General features: G+C 39.9%; 1 non-coding gene across 1 annotated transcript; it reads left to right on the top strand.

The window, feature by feature from the left end:
- The first annotated feature begins 19827 nt into the window (after positions 1-19827).
- Positions 19828-19900, top strand: TRNAE-UUC (transfer RNA glutamic acid (anticodon UUC)). The gene has a single exon. It is a non-coding gene; the product is annotated as a tRNA-Glu (tRNA).
- The last annotated feature ends 232 nt before the right edge of the window (positions 19901-20132 follow it).

The raw sequence follows: 20132 nt of genomic DNA, 5'->3' as shown, positions 1-20132 counted from the left end.
TCTTGAAATGAGGTAAAGGCCAGAGGCAGAACATTTTGAGAACGGAGCTGCCTAGGAGTCCGGAGGCCTGGGTTTGGCTTGTGTCTCATTCTGCATTCTGTGTGGCTTTGAGCCAGCTGGTTTCCCGTCTCTGGGCTGTTTCATCTTCTGTAAAATACGGACTGGAACTGTTAGTGATTTCCAAACATTCTTTTAGCACTGGAAAATTTTTAGTGACACATTCATACGTAATTCCAGTTGAATTCAGTGGACCAAAATGGCACTGGTGGAATCTGAATTTGGAACTCCTCAGTCCCTCTATGGGTGCATCCTCTCGATAGTCATCCATGGGCCCCTGGAACCCTCAAAAAATAATTCATAAACCCCTGGACTAGATAACCGTGTAGGCCCCTTTCCACTCTCAGGGTCAGTAAGTAATGTTATACCTGGGGAAAAGAAAAGTGCCGAAATGGATACAAGGGGGAACTAAAAGATAAAGGGTAGGAGAGGCAAGCTAGCATTATTTAAAGATTTATTACGTCCAGGCATCGGTAAGCTTGAGAAGATTTATTACATCCAGGCATCGGCCATGTGGCCTTCGCTAATAGGAGATTCATGTGGGTTGATTCCCAGCAGAAGTTTGTCCCATTACCATGGATCTCTCCCAACAGATAAGCCAGACGTCACTGATGTGAAACCTGAATTATATCTCAATTACGTATCGACATGTTTTCTTGATTACAATATGCCATCCACCCTTCTGCATAAGAGCATTACTGAGCATCTATTGTCCATATAGTATAGCGGTCCTCAACCGTTTTGGCACCAGGGACCGGTTTCGTGGAAGACAGTTTTTCCACGGACAAGGGACGGGGGTGTGGGAGGTGGGGGGCTGGCTCAGGCAGTAAATGCGAGTGATGGGGAGCAATGGGGAGGGGCAGATGAAGCTTCCTCCGCTCGCCACTCACCTCCTGCTGCGCAGCCCTGTTCCTAACAGTCTGCGGCCCAGGGGTTGGAGACCCCTGATATAGCATATTCAATAGCAGTTTATCCCTGACGTGTTTGGGGCAAAGAGGAATCCATGTTCTTTCCCAAGACTCTGATTCCGTATAAGGACAGAGGTTTAAGTAGGACAGATGCAAAACAGAGTTTCAGCCTTCATGGAGCTCAGTCAGCTCATGGTTTAGTGGAAGGCACATAAAATTTTCAACTGATCATAAATCGAAATAATTACAAACTGTGCTTAGCTCTATAAGATAAATGTATACTTTAAAAAAAAAAAAAAACCTTGTAGTATCCTAGAATAGGCAGTCAGACCTAGCAGAGGGAAGAGAGTTCAGGGAAATTTTTCCTAAGGGTGTAATGAGCTAAAATACTGAGCTGTTGTAGAAAAAGTAACTCTCAACTCTTCTTTTGCACAGTTTTGGGCTCATCCTTTCATCGTCTCTTTCTCTTACACCAGCTCTCTGGCCATATTTCTGGCCAGGGATTCTGGAAAGAAGGAAGGGAAATCTCGATATTATAGTCTCTCTTTTGCATGGATGAGATTTGAACTCTTCCCTTTTCCAGCAGCCTGACTGGGAAGGAGAACTCATCTTCTCTGCAGAAGTCCTAGGTTTGGCGAATGAATTAGGAGACCACTGCCCTCCTCATCCACGTGTGTGGCAGACATTGCTAATCAATAGAGGTACTTGTTCTTGCTGAACTGAGATGAGTGATTCTTACAAAATTCCCAGGTTTTTGCTTCCAAATGATTGGAGTTGTAATGAGGAACAAAGCCCAGGTATCATCCCACATCCCACATGTCTGCCTTACTTGGAAAGTGGAACATAATTCATTCCATCTAGGCTTGGGACAACTGGATGCTTCTAATGCCGTGGGTCTGCTCCTGACTTAGGAGTCATCTAATCTTCAGGTCAAGGAGATCTCTCCTTTCAGATTTCTACAAATCAGACCCTGACACAGTTCGAGCCTCCAGGGAACACATGCATAAGTTATTTAATTAGTAGTGTGAACTGCTTAGAATTGTATTTAGCCCCTAGTATTTGACAAACTGACGTAAGTAAACACTTATTAATAAACAATAAATAAATATCTGTTTAAACTCTCATCATTATTAGCAAAATTACTGTAAAGGAAAGGGCATTACTCCCAGGGAGCAGTGAGAGTGGGGACCAAAGGCAGAACCGTAGCAGAGAGTGAGGGAATGGCATATGTCCTGTGAGCACAGACAGGGTTTTCTTAGCAATATTTTTTTAATTTTTTAAATAAATTTTTATTGGAGTATAGTTGATTTACAATGTTTTGTTAGTTTCTTCTGTACAGCAAAGTGAATCAGTTATACAGATACACATATCCACTCTTTTTTGGATTCTATTCCCATATCGGTCATTACAGAGTATTGAATAGAGTTCCCTGTGCTGTAGAGTAGGTCCTTGTTGTTTATCTATTTTATATATAGTAGTGTGTATATGTCAATCCCAATCTCCCAACTTATCCCCCTCTTTCGCCCTTGGTAACCATAAGTTTGTATTCTACATCTGTGACTCTCTGTTTTGTAAATAGGTTCATTTGTACCATTTTTTAGATTCCACATATAAGCATTATCATGATATTTGTCTTTGTCTGACTTCATTCAGTATGACAGTCTCTAGGTCCATCCATGTTGCCGCAAATGGCATTATTTCTTTCTTTTTATGGCTAATATTCCATTGTATATATGTACCACATCTTTATCCATTCCTCTGTTGATGGGCATTTAGGTTGCTTCCATGTCCTGGCGATTGTAAATAGTGCTGCAATGAACATTGGGGTGCCTGTATCTTTTCAAATTATGGTTTTCTCCCAATATATGCCCAGGAATGGGATAGCTGAATCATATGGTAGCTCTATTTTTAGTTTTTTAAGGAACCCCCATACTGTCCTCCATAGTGGCTGTACCAATTTACATTCCCACCAACAGTGCATGAGGGTTCCCTTTTCTCTGCACCCTCTCCAGCATTTATTGTTACTAGATTTTTTCATGATGGCCATTCTGACCAGTGTGAGGTGATACCTCATTGTAGTTTTGATTTGTATTTCTCTTATAATTGGTGATGTTGAATTTTTAGCAATATTTTATCTTCACCTTCTACTTGTCCTTGAAGCCTGCACCTCTCCCCACCTCCCTTCCCATGTAAAACCATAGGGTCCTGGATCTTTTGGCCTCTTTGCTTTACCAGAGCCACCAGGAGCTGGGGATATTAAAGAAAATTACCCTAGTCCCTGTCTTTAAGGAACTCACATTGTAGTGCAGAGGCAGAGAAGTAAAGGAAATAAGTGAATAAATAGACCCCATTCTTTCCTTCATTGAGCTTGCAGTCTGGAAAAGGAAGAAGGATTAAATAAATAAATACATAACTTAAAATGTATATAAAGTCTATGAAGCTCAGTGACAGTGCAAGAGAGGGAAAAACAAGGAGGCCTAATCGAAAACTGGAGCATCTGGTTAATGAAGATTTCTCTGAGAGAGTAGAATTGAACTGAAGATGGTCTCATTTTTCTATGAATACATGCTTAGTGGGATGATGTCTTCTCCCGGTATTTCAATAGTTTTATCACATGCAAGTTTACAAACATGCATTCTGATCAACCAGGACAAGTCAGCAGACCCAGCTCTCTTTGTCCTGCTCCTGGTGTTAAGAATGGGAAGGTTAAAATCACTCTACTCAGAAGCTCTGATAGAGTCTGAATACTTTCCACTTCACTGCCCAGCAAAACCTCAGTAAAAATCGAGTATGTGACTCAATAAGTGAATGAAGCAGTGGAATTTTGGAAATGCTTACGGAGAGGTTTTGACTGTCTTGCTATCTCATGGGACATCATTTGTACAGTGTCATTGCTTTTTAATTCACTTTGTGATTAACTCAATTTGGGAGGTGAGGATAGCAGAATGAATGCCAAGTTTCCTTATGTCAAGCGAGTACCCTTCTAAGAAAAATAAGAGTATTTTTCTAAACTAAATCCTGACCTCAAGAGAGTTTTAGTTCTTAGCGTTAAAGAAAATTATTTTGATAGGACAAATCAGTTGAGCAAATAAAAATAATCCCCCACTAGCAATGACCAAACCTTAAAGGTGTATCAGCAAATATGACGTGAGTTCCTGCACCTGATCCAACAACTCCGGGCGATAAGGGCCATGGAGGAGAGACATACCCTAGAAGAACAATGACTGGATAGGATTTGATAAGAATGGAGGCACATTCAGCTTACTTGGTTGATGTTTCAAACCCCATCGCAACTCCTTGAATTTTCTTTCTAAGTAAGCTGCTGAAGTTGAGCATCCCAAAGCTGCAAGCCATGGTCTAAGAGGAGTCACGTAGTTGTCCCCAGCTACTTTCATTCCAAGAGAAGGCGGCTATCTGGGCCATGAGCATATCTTACCACCTGACCAAGTGTTATAGACCAGAGTTCTTGGCCTTCCCTAGTTAATAGAAGTTGATGAGGACAGACACAAAATTCAAGCCAGGCTTTATGGGGGCCTCTGCTGAAGCAGGAGGGAACAAAAACAAAGTAACAGTTTCCCTTGCTTGATCTGGAGTTGGGGGAAAAACTGGTTCCTTATATGGGGTAAGGGTAGCGGCGGGCCCAGGAGTCAGGCCAGAAAGGTGGCTTAGGGGGTTTGTCCGCCCCGTTGGGGGTGGCGTGTGCGGGGGACATGCACAGTACCCTGCTTTTGCTCCTGGCTCTTCAGAAGTGGCCTTGGGTTTTTGGTCCTTGTACCTCTTGTTGTCTATAATCTTCCCCAGCTGGGCATGTACACACCTATTTTCAGGCCCATATGGTTACTTTGTATATTGTTGCACTAGGAGAGGTTTGTCCAGGTGCAAGCCCTGCAGCAAAGGGTCCCAGGTCCCAGCCTGTCTCACAAGGATATTAGGCGAGAGAGGAGGCTGACTACCAAGCTCAAGGAAGCAGGGTCCTGTCCTTTTTTGGAAGTGTGATATGAAGAGCTTAATTCTATCAGCTCCTTGTAAGGATAGGTTAGGAAGGACGGAGATGGGTCAGTAGCCCATGTTGATTCCTTGATACCTTTGGTTAATCAAGGAGGCATCTGAGATACATCTCCCAGAGGGAGGCAGGCAGTACTAGGAGAACCCAGAATAATCAGTGAAAGACACTGATTATTCAGGAAGGGTGTCTCTCATTCCAGTCCCAAACAAGGAGACACAGCACAGATTCCAACACAAGGTGGAGCCTTGCTCCAGACAGCATCCATGGCAGTCTTCCCTCAAGGTCTCCCAGGGGCCACAGAAGCAGCCTCCCCGACTTGTGCCAGCATCTCACCTAAGGGCACTTGTCTGTGCCTCCCGAGTTCAGCTTCTCACTTTCTGCTTCACAGACTCAGTTCTCCTCTGTCTCATCTGTCTCTTTAGGTCTAGGCACCAGCGGGTACTCATTCAACACCTGTTGAATGAATGAACATTCTCATCATCAGCATAATAACCTGAGCCAGCAACCTAATTTGCAAGTCCCAGGGCCAAATGAAAGTGTGGGGTCTCTTGTCTGAAAGCCAGAGGGAAAAGTGTTGTTGAAAGTACTAAGATACAAAGTGTTCCCTCTCTACCATGTCTTCTCTCTCACTTTGTCATGATGTTTATTTGCTGCTTAATTTGTTCTCAGCAAAGAAAAATTTGAAATTGAAATTATTTGCATGAATTTTACTGATTACCTTTTATGGTCAAATGACAGTTTTAAATGCAAATATAAGCACATTTAGCTCATACATAGAATCACTGGAATTATACAATTCCTATTTCCGTAGCTCATACAAGCACTTGTGTTTTATTCTTAACAGAACAGTGGAAATAGTGCACAAAATGAACTCAATTGTTTTTATTTCCCTCCTTGTTATAATTCTACAAATACTCTCTATCTTAGGCTCATAGATGATTACAGATGAGTAAGGAAACTGAAAAGAAAAAAAACCAGTGGGTCATCCTATCTTTCCCAGTTCTTCTGTTATCTTCAGCATAGGTGATTGGCTAATACAGGGAAGTAAAAAAAAGACATAATAGGATTTCTTAGTCTTTTATGTTTCTTTGAACCCCGTTGCTGGTCATAGTGAGAACCATTTGAACATTCACTCTAACACTCTGTAATATACACAGTATATTAGCAACTGAATCAGTGCCCAAACTACCAACAAAGTCTAATCAACTCCATTGTTTTCACATAGTCCATAGAAATACCTTCATTATTTTATAAGATTTGTCTATGTGGCTAGAGGTGAAGAGGAGAAAGTCAATGAGGGAAAGTATATAACAAGAGATTGCTGTGGCCAATTTTTATCCATCATATTTCTAGTCCCAGGGGTTCCAAACTGATTAAATACAAACATAACTCCTGACCAATGTGGCTTTTGGAGCTCTACAGAGTTCATTTCCCTTACCACCAAGATAATTCAATTCAACAAATATTATTGAGTTTTACCGTATGCTTGCTGTGACCATGCCAAGAGCAGCTAAGAAGGCAAGGTAGAAACTAAAAGCTGGCTGTAAATCAAGGTTATCTCCCTAGGAACCACACGAATATTTAGCAAAGACAAATAAAAGGCTTCCGAAAAGTGAAGGGAGATGCTGTATAGGAAACCACATCCCTATCTTCAATGAGTGCACAATTGCACACTTCCTCACCCTGACATTGGCTTTATTAGCATCTTTCATGATATATCGCAGTAAGAAAAGGGGACCTAGGGGCATGTTAAGAGAGCTTTGGCTTTCTGTCTTTGGACTCACTGAGACTAGAAAGTTTACATCAGGAAATGCTGACTAGAGATCCTGGAAGGACTGCCATAGTTTTACCTTGAGGGCAGGTGGTTAGGCTGCTGCTGAAATAAAGGGCTCTCCCAACCTAATTGCAATTTTAAAAAAAGACATTTTCAGATTAATTGTGAATGTAATCAGACTTGTTTTATGTTCTAGACGTGAAGAAAGAATTTGAGAAGAAATGGTTCATTCATCCTGTTCGTTCTAGAAATAATCTCTGAATACCTAACCTATGTGTTGCAACAAAACTATTACAACTAAGACACTGTTTTCCCAGAGGGTACCCTCAGCCTAGTGGGAGAAACATTTACATAAGAAGCAAATGCAATACAATGTGACAAGCATATAGAGCTAAGTATGGGCTTTATGGGACATCCTGGGGGCTAACACAAAACCCTTGCCCACATTCCCAGCACAGAGCGGATGTTTAACAAATATTTGGTAAATGAACCCATGAATAAGTCAAGAAAAAGCTTCTCAGAGAAGTTAGTAGATACGGTTAGTCTTTCAAAAATGTATTGGGAGTTATCAAGATTGTTCTATACAGAGAGAACAAGTGCAAAATTCCAGGTGACACCAAGGCGTGTCCAGGAAAGTCCAAAGAGATCACTATGGCCAGACTATAGAGTGTGAGAAGGCAGGAGGTGAGAGACATGCCTGCAGAAGTGAGCTTTAGATGTCACCTAGGGGGGATTGGACTTTACACAAGGGGCAGTGCAGAGCCCCTGAAAGGTTGGAAGCAGGAAAGGCATGTGATCATATTTGTTATTTAGGAAACTCACTCTGGCTGCAGCATTGAGTATGGATTTTTAAAGCAGGAGTCTGTTATTGGAGTGCAATGGCCAAAATGTTACAAGTGGTATAGGCCTCAATTCCCTTCTCCTAACCTTCTCCCCAAGAACTAGAGTACTCTTCTGTACCGCGAACCCTAGCAGGAGCCCCCCTCTTCTCTCAACAGGATTAAGCCTCCTGACCCTTGCTGAGCACTCACAGTTATAAGTTCCCAAGAAAATATAAAAGAGCTTCATTGGGGTGATCCTGGGGTCTCTGGGGGTTGCCAGACAGTCGAGAAACGAGTATAACAAATCCATCTTCCCTGCAAAATTTAGTTTGGGAAATGGAGTGTCTGATTTTAGTTAACCCTCTACTTTTTAACATCAGATATGAGGAACATTCTCCAAAGAGCCACGACTTGACTCAGTTCATGTACAAGGAAGAAAGAGCAGTTCCAGGCTGTTCGTTTATCCATCATCCCTTCTCAAAAATCCTCAGACTCTCTTGGAATTACTTTGTTCTACATGCTTGCCCAACAAATATCATAATCTTCTTTCTTAGGTATCCACAAGAACTTTTAAATTGTCTTAGCTGTCCTTGTACAGTTATCCCACAGAAACTCCTCATAACTAAGGGCACACATTTGGAGTTAGACTGCCCAAGTTCAATTCCTGGGTCTATCTTTTATTAGCTCTATGACCTATATAGCTCAACTCTCTGAACCTCAGTTCCCCTATCTGTAAAATGGAGATAATAATGGTCCTTGTCTGCTAGGATTGTCCTGATTATTAGACAATTCATAAGAACCCTGTAGCACAGCATCAGCCACGTGAGAAAGGCGTAGTAAGTGAAGGTTATGCTGCTGATGGTATTTGTCCGGATAGGACTCTCAGGTTTTTCTCCATATTTTTTTCTGTACATATTCTTCTGTCCTATGACATTCTAAAGATAGTTTTAAAATAAGTTGATTCAGGTCTGAGTAACTCTAATTGTACTTCTTACATTGAGAAATTACTTGCAATCCCATTTAATGTAGACATCAATAATGAAATCTCTAGAGGATGAGTGATTCCTACACACTTTTTAATCATTACACAGAGAGATGAGTGGGTATAATGGTGAGAAGGATTCATTAGCAAATAAGAGAAACATGGGTTTAAATCCACCCTATGCTGAGTACTATGAATAATAGAGTGATCTTAAGAAATGTAACTAACTTCTGGTTCTTCCCATCTGTAAAAATGGGTTGTTGTGAGTATTTAATAATAAGGTATATGTAAACTTCCTGACACAAGCAACAACTCGATAAATAGAAGTTAGAATTGTTTTTTAACTTACTAAAGAGCCAAGGGAAAAATGAAGATTTTGTAGCCTAAGCTATTTCTCTTTCTGTTATGTACATATTTGTTCCTGAAACAGGATGAATTCCTGAAACCTCATCAAAAGAAATAGAAATATTTGAATGTAGAAAAATAATAAATCTCTTTGGAGTTGATATCATTTGTTTCTCATAGCTCAGAGCTATTTTGCCTAATCTGAGCCTTTATAATGTCATCAGAAAGGAATCAGACACCTTTAATCCAATAATTCCTTGGTTTTTATTTCACAAGGAGAGGAGTTAAAGTCAGGTTCGCATGAGGACTGTCTGTTCTTCATTACTCTATGTGGTAAGATGTGCTTGAGTCTAAGTAGCTCACTTGGAAGCCAGTTATGGGTCTTTGGTGAAGAGACTACTGGAATTTGGGGATTCAGCCCTCCTACAAAGTAAGAGATGACTTACTTCTGCCACTCCCAGGTGAATGAGATGGCTCAGGAAGAAATTCTGACTGCCAAACTCCATGAGCATGAGGCATGAGAAGCCAATTCTCTATACCTCTCCTCTTCTCCACCCAACCCCCTCCTCCAATAGACTTGGGAGAATCGCACAATATAAAACAGAAAAAGAGAGCCCTGCTATATTTCATTGGCCTGGAATGGTCTCATCTATTAAAAAGATCCGTCAGGTTACTCTCAAAGAAAATTACAGCCAAAAATATTTGAAGTCTCGTGGCAGAGTTGAATATATTAAGACTCTATTACTTAATCTCTGTGTTCTTGTTCTGGGACTGACAAAGGCCAGTGGAACCATTTTGAAATGGCCTGAAGACAGGCACTAGGATACTAATGACAGAAGCCCATCCAGAGGACCAAGGACACAGATGACACCACAAGTGTATTTATGAGTCAAGATGGGCGAGGTTAGGCTGTGGTGGCAAATTAACCCCAAATCTCAGCGGTTTAATACAATAAAGGTTTATGTCTCCCTTATGCCACATGTCCACTGCAGGTCTACAAGGCTCTGTTCTACTTGCAGATGTAGATTAACTGAGGCTTTGCTATTTTGTAGCTGTATCATCTGAGAACACTTACCGCTCTAATCAGCAAGAGAGGCGTCTGGGATCAGGCTACATGGGAAACAGCTCAGGATAATTTCTATGCTGAAAGGTTATTGGGGAGTAAACTCAGAATTGACATCTATGAGAGAGAGGGAAATTGGTTGGACAAAGAGAAGTATTGAACTATGATAGGGTAACAACAAAGGTCTTGGCAACCCTGCAGGGAGTTCTGGCACTGAAATGGTAGTTCAGAGTTGCCTCCCCTTAAGGCAAGGGATCTAGACCCTTATTCACCTCAATCCTCTCCATTAATTCAGAGTCCTACACCCTCCATTATTCTAGTATATCCTATTGCATGGCACTCAGTTCTCTTCTAGTTGCCTGCTCTCATACTTCACATCATCATGATGAACGTCTTTGGCTGGACACCTAACAATTGCCTCGTGTTGTATCTTTCAGACTGGTTTCCCTAACCGCGTACCTAGTTGAATTTCTCATACCCCAAACCCTGAAACCCTGGGATTCAGTCAAGACCGCTGAACTGGGATAAAAAGAGACAACTTCTCAACCTTAAAATTCTTTGAAAGTACATTTCTGTGATCAGCCAGTTTTTTCCCTTTTAATCATTTGATCCTTTCTCACTACCCCTGTATGTACATGTTACTTTTCATCATTAGGGAGTCATTACATACTTTATCTAGACAGTGCTCTGTGTTTTAAGGACCTAGACCAATTATAATTAAAGCAGGGTATGGCTCACTGAATATACAGCATTAGTCCTTGGACATTCGGTAGCTATTAACTTACTATAATAATTGACTGAGACTATTGATTCTTTAAATATAGCTGTATGTTTCTATCTTAGTGGAACCAATTACAGTTTTTAAGTCTGTTGAAGAACAGCTGACTTCTCAAGACTCAACTCAGTCAATCTCAGGGACTTGGAAGATAATGAATGACAACTAAAGGACCTCTGACCCATGGTTGACTGGGGCTGGGCTACTGTTCGAGTCCACCTCAAATGCTTCTGAGCATTTCCACTGAAATGGTACCTAGGGATGGACAGAGAGTGTGTGAAGAACAGGACAATCTAATGGAACAAGCCATCATTGTAAATCTTCTTTTATTGCCTACTTAAACCAGACTTCACAAACAAGCAGCCAGCCACAGGCACAGTTTTGAATTAGTGCCAGTCTTTAAAATTGGAAGATTTCCCTTAACGATTTGTATTCCAAGCATGAATTGAAACGTCAGCCTTGACAGTGCTGAGCCGTCCTTGTGGCACTAATTGATGGGGGCCGAGGAGTGGCTGCTTTCCGCAGGGTACTCCCCCTCCAGATCACCAGGCTGCCAGTGCTCCCCAGGGTTATGGACTGAAGTATGTCCCCCTCAAATTCACTTATTGAAGCCCTAACCCCCAATGCCCCCAATGTGGCTGTATTTAGAGATAGGCTGCTTAAAGAGATAATTAAGGTTAAATAAGATCTTAAGGGGGCCTCCCTAATCCATTAGGACTGATGTTCTTCTACGAAGCGGAAGAGATACCAGGGATGCACACACGCAGAGGAAAGGCCACGTGAGGACACAGCAAGAGCACAGCCGTCTGCAAGTCCAGGAGAGAAGCCTGAGGAGAAAACAAATTTGCTGACCCCTTGATGTCGGACTTTCTGCCTCCAAAGCTGTGAGAAATAAATTTCTGTCACTTGAGCTGCCCAGTCTGTGGTGTCTTGTCATGGCAGCCCGAGCTGGCCACGGCAACCATGGTGCCACCCGCACGGTCCGTCGCTGTGCCTGCAGTTTAGAGTTTTCCCCTCACCTTGATCATTTCTCTCATTTCCTCTCTGGGACCAGGAGGGATTTCAGTCTGTCACCCATGGTACAATCACTCTGACCAACAATAAAATGCAGATGGCTCTGCAGTTACAAAAAAACAGGGGCTTTGGGAGGAGATATTAAAGTAGGTCAAATGAAAGCCAGGTTAAATATTTAGGTAAAAACAGTTTCTGCAAAGGCAGATGTTCCTCACGCAAAACAGACCATCATCGACAAAATTTTTTAACAGAGTTTGTAAAATTGCATGCGGTGTAAGTTTAAGAAGACTATGGCAGTTGATATTGTTAGATTTTGAAACTGAAAGTGGAAATTCTGAGTTCATACCTTGTCTGTGCCACCTTCTGATTATGTGCTCTGATCTCCATTTTCTCAGCTTAAAAAACAAGACAGAGATGCAAGGATGTGTATAAGCTATACAAGGACCTAGCAAGGGCCTGGAACATATAAGAGCAAAGTAATTGGAGCTATTCATTCTGTTAGGAGGCTTTCAGTTACAAATAACAGAAATTTCAGCTCAAAGTAGGCTACAGAATTGGGAATTGAATTGGCTCAAAAACTGAAAATGCAGAATTGTGGTGGGTTGCAGTAGCTCCAGCTGGCTCTGTTTCTCTGTAGCTATCTTAACTCTGTCTCCTATCATGTGTCAACTTGATCCTCAAGCTGGTAGCTAAACGGCTGTCGCAGATCTGGGTTCCAGAATGTCCAGAAGGAAAAAAAAATGTTTTTTCCTGTGACCTTTTCCATAAGCACCCACAAATTTTTCTTCATGGCCCATTGAGTTAAATACCTGTGTCGTTTCCTTGTTGCTAGGGGAATGTCATGATCTGATTGGCATTATTAGCAAAGAGAATGGTACTATGGGTAGCTTAAAATAATTAAAGATCACTGTTAGAGTTCTGATCAGTCAGGTTCCCCTGAGGCATAAGGGCTACTTGGTGGAGGTGGCAGATGTCTTAACAAAATCTGGTTCCTATTATGAGGGAAGTGAATAATAGAAGCTGTGCAGGTGACCAACAGTGACCACTGTGTTAGTATTTCCTTAAGGAAAGAAAGAGAATTCATAATTTGTGGCATTGAGGTCTTGCTTAGACCTTTTAATGTGCTAAGTGGCATAATATAGCAATATAATATATTACAATATAATATACAATATAACATAATAATATAAACTAATTATTTTCATGTCAGTACTATGAAGTGGGCTTTTTGATGCCCATTTTGCACACAAGGAACTGTCAAAGAGAGGAGTGTCCCAGGTCACAAATCTAAAAAGCTGTCAAGAGTAGAGTCACACTTCTGAGACTTTATTCCTTTTCTGTATAATGAGAGTAGCAGTAACACTTATCTCATAGGGTTTTGTGAGAATTAAATGAGTTAATATATGTGGCATGCTTTGAGGAGTCTGTGGCACATAGTAAGGAAGTAGAAAGATCTAGCATTGTCATAGCTTCATTTCATGGGCTCTGAGTTCATCAGTGGTAAGAAACTCCATTATTTAAGTGAAAGAAAGAGAAAAAGAGAGAGGGAGGGAGGAAGAGAAGAGGAGGGGAGGGGAAAGGAGGGGAGGGGAGGAGAGGGGGAGGGGAGGAGAGGAGAGGAGAAGAGAAGAGAAGAGGGAAAGGGAGGAAAGGAGAGAGGGAGGAAGGAAGACTATTAACTAAACTATAAGTAAGGCACTCTTATCATTTAAAATTTTATGTTTATTGTAAGAAAGCTTTTGGCTTAATGAAATGTAGATTTTTATCATAAATCACCTTTGTGTATACATTAACAGGAAATGTAAGTGAGATGAATTGGTTAAGGTATTCCTAAAACTGCTTCAACATTCAGAGTTCTAATCCTCGTCGCTTCTCGACTTGGTCATTAGTATCCAGGTTCTTCACACGATATCCTCCTCAGCACTGTGAAACATGCTGGTGATGAAGAATCTCTAAAGTAACCCATAAAATCATAGAAAGCCTTTAGTGAGGGTCTCCTTAACTTGGTGTTGTAATTATGTAATGCTAATCTTCATGGACTCGGGCTCTAGAAAAATTGCTGATACTCTGAACAAGAATTGGTTTCCAGCGGTTGAAAGAGACTCTGCTCCTGCCTCCAGGGTTTCCTTCCAACCTGTTGACACCCACTTAGCAAATTTTTCTGCTGACACTTTGACTGCATGTACAGGTTATGCCAACCACTTCATCAACTGCTGCCTTCCTAAGACTATAAAATGCCATCAGGTGAAAAATGCAAAAATGCATCCCGGTTTCAGAATTCTTAAAATATGAAAGATGTAAATCTTGCAGTTGATGAAACAAAGTACTCTTATTCTTCTTCTTAGTTTTATTCTTATTCTTAGCTGTTTGTCTCTAAAGAACATAGGCCTTACAGTAAAACCAAAATCAGATGCCAAATAGCAACGAAGTATTAATCAAATAGACAAAAGCTGCACACAAATTGAGTTACGCTTAGCTTTAGCTTTTACTGAGAAAGTTAAAAAGTCAAAGGACAGAGACTACTCCCCCCCCAAAGAAGTTCAATTAAAGAAGTATCTTATTTTATTGGTTAGATATAATAAGCACAGAGATTAACTCTGGCAAGCCACCCTAAGACTTTCTTTTTCTTTTGGGAATGGTGAAAAGAATCAGAATCTTGAAGTGCAGAAGAATTGAAATGTCCATCTAAGTCCATCCCTGCAAGAGCCCTGATATCTGTGTTTTTAACAAGCTCCTCGGGAGATACTGAGGCTCAACCTGTGCAGGCTGAATGGACCTCAGTCAGTCAACCCATTAACAAACATCTTTAAATTCCTACTCTTAGCCAGGCACTGTGATAGATGCTGCCAAATAGAAAGATGACTAAGACTTGACCCTTCTTCCTTAAGAGATCAGAGTCTAGTGGAGACAGATAAATAAGGTAATGATTTTCACAGAGTGTGGTGTGTAGATTGCTAGAAAGAAGCAGAAGAGGAAGAGAAGTAACTGACCAAACTTAAGAACTGGAATAGGTCTGTCTTGGAGAAGAGAATATTCCCTATGGTTAATTATAGCCTGGTTCTTCCTGGAAATGCCATGTTTCCCCTCTTTCTGAGGTAATCAAAACACAAGACAAGCGCTATGATGACTATTTGCAGACAGGTTTGCAATTTTCTTCACTCTTCTTGCTAAGTAACTCTACTTCTCAGAACTCACTGTAGTTTAAATTTTTGAACCACCAAGAAAAGGCAGAGAGAACCAATTTCATATCTGATTACCTTTGGGTTTTTTGCCTTCCCAAAGAGAAAAAAACCAGGGCTCCTCCATTTCAGTAAATACAGAAAAGTAGACTTACTCCTCCTCTGGAGACACCTATTTAACCAGAAATGTTTGGAACATTTTGTTGTCTAGGTGTTTTGATAGGAAATACTTGAGATGAACTTTATTAACATACCTGGCATGATATTAATTGAATAGCACTTAAAAACCAAGGGACTTTGGATGAAAAGGGTGCAGAGTTTTTTTGTACTATTTTATTTTGTAACTGTTTAAAGTCTGAAATTATTTCAAATTGAAAAGTTTTAAAAGATACCCCAAAAAAAGAAAAAACAATAGAGCAGGATTTCACCAGGATGGCAAAGGCAAGAAAAAGTATGGTAAGAGAAGGAATTCAAAGCAAAGGTACAGAGACATGAACTGACATGGCATATCCAGGTAACTGCAAGGACTTTGAAAGCCTGGAATATGAAATATTGGAGGCAGAGGGGATAGAGAAAAATATGGAAAAGTATAAGAAAGACAAGATCATAGAGGAACTTGAATATGACGCTAAGGTTTTTCACTTGCTTTTTGTAGGACTTCCAACCCCACTGAAGGGGATGTAATAGGAAAGTGATTTGATTATGTTTGCATTTTGAAAAGAGCAAGGTGTCAATATGGAGAATGAATTGGAAGAAAGTGAAGCTAAGGATGAAGAAACCCATAAGAAGGCTTTAAATTTAAACAGTCCAGTAAAATATTACGTTGAAATAGAAAATCATAAGACCACCCACATTTTGATTCAAATTTGATTAAGATTGCAGTTGAAACTATAGAGCACATTCACAATGGCATTTTATGACAAATCTCAAGAGGAAGGGGAGTTGTTCGCATAAGAGCCCTTGAAATGGCAAAACACTGGACTAGATGTCATGATTTGTTATAAAAATGTGGAAGAAAGTTGAAAAATATTTGCAAACCCACTACTACAAAAACATGATAAATAAAAAGAATTAGTCACCACAGTAAACAAAATTAAAACTATAGTATCCCATATGTTGTTACCATAAAATTGAGATTCTAGCCATTTTGCTAGAAGGGGGACAAGAATTTCCTGTAATACTTTGCCTTCTAACTGCTAAGATTTGTAGCTTTCTCCTATGGAGTATAATCCTTAGTCTCCAGGTTACTGCAAACTTGTTTTGCATGTCTGTAGTTAGATGTATTATACTCACTGTATGTTTGCTATAGGAATTTGCACTTGCTAGATTATGTTAGTTGTAGAAAATTGAGTTTACTCACTGAAATTGTAATAACATTGACTTCTTTCTGGAAGTCCTCCACTTATATAAGAGGCATGAATTTGAAAATGTTGATCCTTGTTGTTACCTTTTTCCTTATAGACATGTTTGTTTTTTTAAAAAAAACAAAAAACAAATGCATAATTCCAAGAGATTCGTTCTAAACAAAGAAGTCTATTTCTTCCATAGCAGCAAGGATCCTAACCTAGAACACAGATGGTAATGAAGAGGAACAGATGGAGTTAAGTGACGTTATAGAGGCAAATAAGTGGGTCTTACTCATTAGTAGGCTATGAATGATGAGAGAGAGTGGAGGATACTTCCCAGATATCTATCTCAAGTGACCAGGAATATAGTGGTGTCATTAACCAAAATACAGGAGGAAGAGAAGCTTCAAAAGATAACACATATTGTTCGAGACATATCAAATTGAATATGTCTTTAGTTACTACCATTCAAGGTCAGGTTAAACAAGTAGTTGAAAGTATGGACCTGAGCTCAGCAGGGAGACTGGGGTTGGCGAAAAAGATCTGAAGATTGTCAATGAATCCGTGATAGCAATAGCTATGACCTCCATACGCACTGAGGTAAGAATCCTTCACATTTGTATGGCATGTGGTGATTTTCTAAGCACACTTAGCATATAATATCTCATTTGATGTAGGTAGTTCAAAAGCAGTTATCCCATTTTACAGATGAATACACAAAGGACAAACAAGTTAAAACTTGCCCAAATTCACAAGTCCACTCCAGAACTCACAGGCTTCGACTCCAATCTTAGTGTTCTTTCTGTTGTTCCTTGCTGACTCATAATGAAACCATTGTGTGCAAATTCATGGGAAAGGCCTTGGGGCTAAATGCTGTGCTCTCCAGCTTAGGTAAATAATCACTCAGAAACAAATTTCAAATTCTCCATTGCACTAAAATCATAGCCACTTAAACACACACAAACACGCATGCTGCATTCTGAAAGGACTGGAGGTAACGACCTTCCTCCCACAGTTGACATCTGCCTCCTTCAAGTTGCACAGTTAGAAATCTCCCAACCTCCTGTCACAGAGAAAGAAAGAGTTTCCCAACTAACCAAGTGTTCTGTTGCCTTCTACTTGCTCTCCTGTGGCAAGAATTCAGTTGTCCTACGCCATGTATGTGATTCACAAACATGCAGAGAGAACAGGATGAGCAGCCGGTCGGATCCCATGTACCATCCTTATGGACCATCCATGGAGGGTTGACAGGGAGCTCAGGGGGGCACAAAATCACAGAAGAGCAATGTTATTGGCTGTACCATTGGAGTTTAGGACCCAAGTGACTCAGATCAGAATATTCTCTAACCTAAAATATCTCACAAGAAACTGGTTGCAACTCTTAAGGAAGAGGTTACTTATTTCCCTGAGGAAAAGAGTTTTGAATATTTGAGGTGAAATGGTATTGAATGGGATGAATAGGATTTCAGAAGAAATTTTTGAGTATGGCCTATCTAAAGGCAAAAAGCAAGAACTATTTCTGGAGTAGGAAGAAGTTTTGAAGGAGCCGGGAGAAGGAAACAAAAGCAGTACTACCCACTAGTCTTGGAAGTAGGGTGCGCTCAACCATGAAAAATTACATCAACTTTCAAAAGTGCAAAACGAACGTTTTTCAAGTAGAGCCAGGATGGTGGCTATTGAAATGCAGTAAAATGATTGAGAAATCAAAAGATATAAAGCAATCTCAGCAACTGAAATAAAACTCCAGACATGAGACTACTCTCACACCACAAGTAAATGTCGGACACCATATATTTTATACCCAAAGATGCCGTTAAATTTAATGGGAATTTTACATGCACAAAGACTCTGGAGTTTGGCTACATGAAATGAAGACCTGAATTGCTAACACCGAAAATGGATCAGAAGGGGCCCTACAGCCTTGGAAAGGTGGGATTTGGGATTTGAACCATTTTTCTTGATAGGGGTGGAGTGCTATTGGTTTATTAGGATATTCTCAATTGGACTTCCTTTTTTATGTCCCTTTAAATGTAGACACTGACAAAACAGATGATATAGATGGGTCCATAAAACATCTAGGAATGAATGAGGAAAATAAAATCAAATGTCGGCAGTGACAAAAAATGAAATACAATGTAGGGAAGATTAGTATGTTGTGAAGGAGAGTCAGGAAAAAGACTTTAAAGGAACATAAAGAATTGGACAGTCATTTTGTGGTATCTGGTAAATTTTTTTCCTTGATTAGATATATTATGGTATTAAATAAGAAATATTTTCTCTTTCAAAATACAAAAAGAAATAAGTATAAGCATATTCTAATAGTGTCATTAGGAACAGACTTTTTTTTAAATGCTTTTGCTATAGCTGCATTTTCCAAATGAAGATGTTTATTTCTATGATGGGAAAATGACTTAATTTAAATATACATGATTACTTTCTAAGTAAAATCTTAAAGTTCAAGCATCATCAGCTTTTATAATAATGGTACAGCCCACAGCTTCAGCCTACAGTCTCCACATTGCAGAAAAGAACTGAATGTGAATGAGGAGCTCTAGTTTCCAGTGCCTGTTACCAGCTGTAGAATCTGGGCAAACCACTTTCAGTCTCTAAGCGTCTGTTTCCTAATAGGTAAAATCAGGACAGTGTTGGTAACCCACTCACTTCACAGAGTTAGGAAGAGCAGATGATAAACTGTATTTCCAACTACAGTGACATCTACAGAGTGTTAGTTGTGGTATAAATAATGCTTAAATGCACATTAGCTCAATTTCATCTGAAAGAGTCCATTTATAAAAATCTTCCTTTCTTTTTATAAGGCATTATAATGTATTCTTATTTAAAATAAAAATGTAAAAGTACAAAAAATATGTAGAAGAAAATAAAAGGCAACCATAAATATTGCCATCCAGGAAAAAAGAAAAAGAAAAAAACTACTGTTCATGTATTCAATACCTATATATATTTTGTGGTTATATATGAATGTTGTGTCAATCAGAGACTTGGTAGAAAATTGAATTCAAATAAAGATGTTTCAAAGAAAGAGACTTAACGAAGGGACTGCTTTTGAAAGTGTGGGCAGAGTTAAGGAATAGTGAGGGATCCTCTCGCAAAGGACAGTGAGGCACGCAGAGAATACCAAGAGTGGGAAGCTGTCACAACCCTTCAGCCAAAGGCCAAAGGAAGAAAGTACAGCTACGTGGCAGGAGTTGTAATCAGAGCAAGTCATAGATTTGGTGCCAAAAGAGAAAGAAATCAAACACCAGATCACTTTCTTCTCCAGCCGTCCAATCGTAAGGTAGTACCTTCCATTGGCCACAACCAATTGGAAGACCACTGATGAAGAAGCATCCGAAATATAGTTTATAGGAGTCAGCCCTTCGGGGCACACAGCAGGGCAGACAAGAGTGGAAAATCTATCTGATGGGAGGCAAGCAATTAAAGATCAACTAGCATGTATATTAAAATGGGAAATATACCGATAGCTTTGCATATTAAACTTTTAGCTAGCGTTACACCAATGACCATTTTTCTATGTTATTAAAAGTTTTCCGGGGAATTCCCTGGCAGTCCAGTGGTTAGGACTTGGCACTTTCACTGCCATGGGCCCAGGTTCAATCCCTGGTTGGGGAACGAAGTTCCCACAAGCCAGACAGTGTGGCAAAAAATAAAAATTAAAAAAAAAAGTTTTCCTGGGGCATAATTTTTTATGACCTTGTAGCATTTTGTCAACAGGATATGTTATAATTTATTTGAAACATATAAATTATTTTTTCTCCTCTAAATATTCTCATGTATCAAAATTTTTGTGCTTATATTTTGTATTATTAATTCCTAGAGTTAGAATTACTAGATTACAAGATCT

This window comes from Hippopotamus amphibius, chromosome 5 (assembly GCF_030028045.1).
Source record: "Hippopotamus amphibius kiboko isolate mHipAmp2 chromosome 5, mHipAmp2.hap2, whole genome shotgun sequence".
NCBI classification, from domain to species: domain Eukaryota; kingdom Metazoa; phylum Chordata; class Mammalia; order Artiodactyla; family Hippopotamidae; genus Hippopotamus; species Hippopotamus amphibius.
This window is presented reverse-complemented; position numbering and strand designations above follow the sequence as displayed.